We start from the raw sequence: 2500 nt of genomic DNA, 5'->3' as shown, positions 1-2500 counted from the left end.
GCTCCTGTGGGTGTAATGGTCAGTTATGTCAATACTTTTGGACATATATTGTGCGTGTGCGTGTGTCTGTGATACCTAACATAAACACACCTGTATTACTAGAATTGATCGTTCACGCCACAAAAGTGAGGGGCAAACATAGAAAAGCGTGCAACCCAGCCACTGAGGATGCACAAGCCAGTGCATTCTTAGTGCAGGTCCCAAGCCCGGACAAATGGGGAGGGTTACGTCAGGAAGGGCATCCGGCGTCAAATCTTTGCCAAATCAAATATGCGGATCATAAATAAGATTTCCATACCGGATCGGTCGAGGCTCGGGTTACCGACGACCGCCATCGGTACTGTTAACCAGCGGAGTGCCGGTGGAAACTAGGCTACTGTTGGGCGAAGGAAAAGGAGAGGGGGAAGGCATGTCCAGAGGCAGCTAGAGAGGAGGAAGGGTAGGCGTGTGGAGGTGAGAGTCAGTCGGAACTTTGAATGTTGGCACTATGGCTAGTAAAGGGAGAGAGCTGGCTGACGTGATGGAAAGAAGAAAGGTGACAAGAGACAAGGTGGAAGGGGAGTAAGGCCAGGAGTATCGCAGGTGGGTTCAAACTCTTCTACCATGGTGCGAATGGGAGGAGAAATGGGGTAGGGGTCATTCTGAAGGAAGAGTATGTCAAGAGCGTGCTGGAGGTGAACACAGTGTCAGACAGAGTGAGGATTATGAAGCTGGAAATCGAAGGTGTATTGCTGACGGTTATCAGCGCATATGCCCCGCAAGTCGGGTGTAAGATGGACGAAAAAGAAGAATTCTGGAGTTGAGTTGGACGACGTGGTGGAAAGGGTACCCAAGGAGGAGGGAGTGGTGAGTGGAGCGGACTTCGATGGACACGTTGCTGAAGGGAACAGAGGTGGTGAGGAGTTGATGGTAAGGTATGGAATCGAGGAGAGAAATGTGGAAGGACAGATGGTGTTCGATTTTGCGAAAAGGATGGAAATGGCTGAGGTGAATACATATTTCAAGAAGAGGGAGGAGCACAGGGTGACGACGTATACGAGTGGAGGAAAGTGCACACAGGTGGACTATATCTTGTGTAGAAGGCGCGATGTAAAACGGATTGCATACTGCAAGGTGGTGACAGGGGAGAACGTAGCTAGGCAGCATCGGATGGTGGTCTGTAAGATGACTTTGGAGACCAACATGAGGAAGCGAGTGAAGACACAGCCGAAGATCAAATGGTGGAAGTTGAAGAAGGAAGACTGTTGTGTGGAGTTCAGGCAGGAGTTAACACAGGCACTGAGTGGTAGTGAAGAGTTGCCAGATGGCTGGGCAAGCGCTGCAGAAATAGCGAGGAAGACAGCTAGGAAGGTACTTGGTGTGTCATCGGGACAGAGGAAGGAAGACAAGGAGACTTGGCGGTGGTGGTGGTGGTGGTGGTGGAAGGAGGAAGTAGAGCAAAGTATACAGAGGAAAAGGTTGGCAAAGAAGAAGTGGGATAGTCAGAGAGATGAAGAAAGTACACAGGAGTACAAGGAGATGCAGCGTAAAGCAAAGAGAGAGGTGGCAAAGGTAAAGGAAAAGTCGTACGGTGAGCTGTATGACAGGTTAGACACTAAGGAAGGAGAAAAAGACTTGTACAGATTGGCTAGACAGAGAGACCGAGCTGCCGAGGATGTGCGACAAGTTAGGGCGATCAAAGATACAGATGGAAATGTGCTGCCAAGCGAGGAGAGTGTGCTACGAAGTGGAAGGACTACTTTGACGGGCTGATAAATGAAGAAAATGAGAGAGACAGAGAGAGAGAGAGAGAGAGAGAGAGAGAGAGAGAGAGAGAGAGAGAGAGAGAGAGAGAGAGAGAAGGTTGGTTGATTGAGAAGTATAGAGAAGGCCAGAAAGAGTTGCATTGTGTCTTTGTAGATTTACACAAAGCATACGACAGGGTGCCGAGAGAGGAGGTGTGATATTGTAGGAGGAAGTCAAGAGTTGCAGAGAAGTATGTAGGAGTGGTGCAGGCTATGTATGAGGGAAGTGTGACAATGCTGAGGTGCGTGGTTGGAATGACAGATGGGTTCAAGGTGGAGGTGGGATTACATCAAGGATCGGCTCTGAGCCCTTTCTTGGTTGCAACGGTGATGGACAGGTTGACGGACAAGATCAGGCAGGAGTCTCCATGGACGATGATGTTCGCGGATGACATTGTCATCTGTAGCGACAGTAGGGTGCAGTTCATTGTGAGGAGAGCCTGGAGAGGTGGAGGTATGCACTGGAGAGAAGAGGAATGAAAGTCAGTAGGAGCAAGACGGAATACCTACGCGTGAGGAGGTGACAAAGGCATTTCACTTTAAATACTTGGGGTCAACTGTCCAAAGTAACGGGGAGTGCAGGAGAGAGGTGAAGAAGAGAGTGCAGGCAGGCAGGCAGGCAGGCAGGCAGACGGGCAGGCAGACGGGCAGGCAGGCAGGGTGGAGTGGGTGGAGAAGAGTGTCAGGACAGAAGGGTACCAGCAACAGTTAAAGGG

Source organism: Lampris incognitus, unplaced genomic scaffold (genome assembly GCF_029633865.1).
Source record: "Lampris incognitus isolate fLamInc1 unplaced genomic scaffold, fLamInc1.hap2 scaffold_153, whole genome shotgun sequence".
In the NCBI taxonomy this organism is placed as follows: Eukaryota; Metazoa; Chordata; class Actinopteri; order Lampriformes; family Lampridae; genus Lampris; species Lampris incognitus.
Note: the sequence above shows the minus strand (reverse complement) of the source record.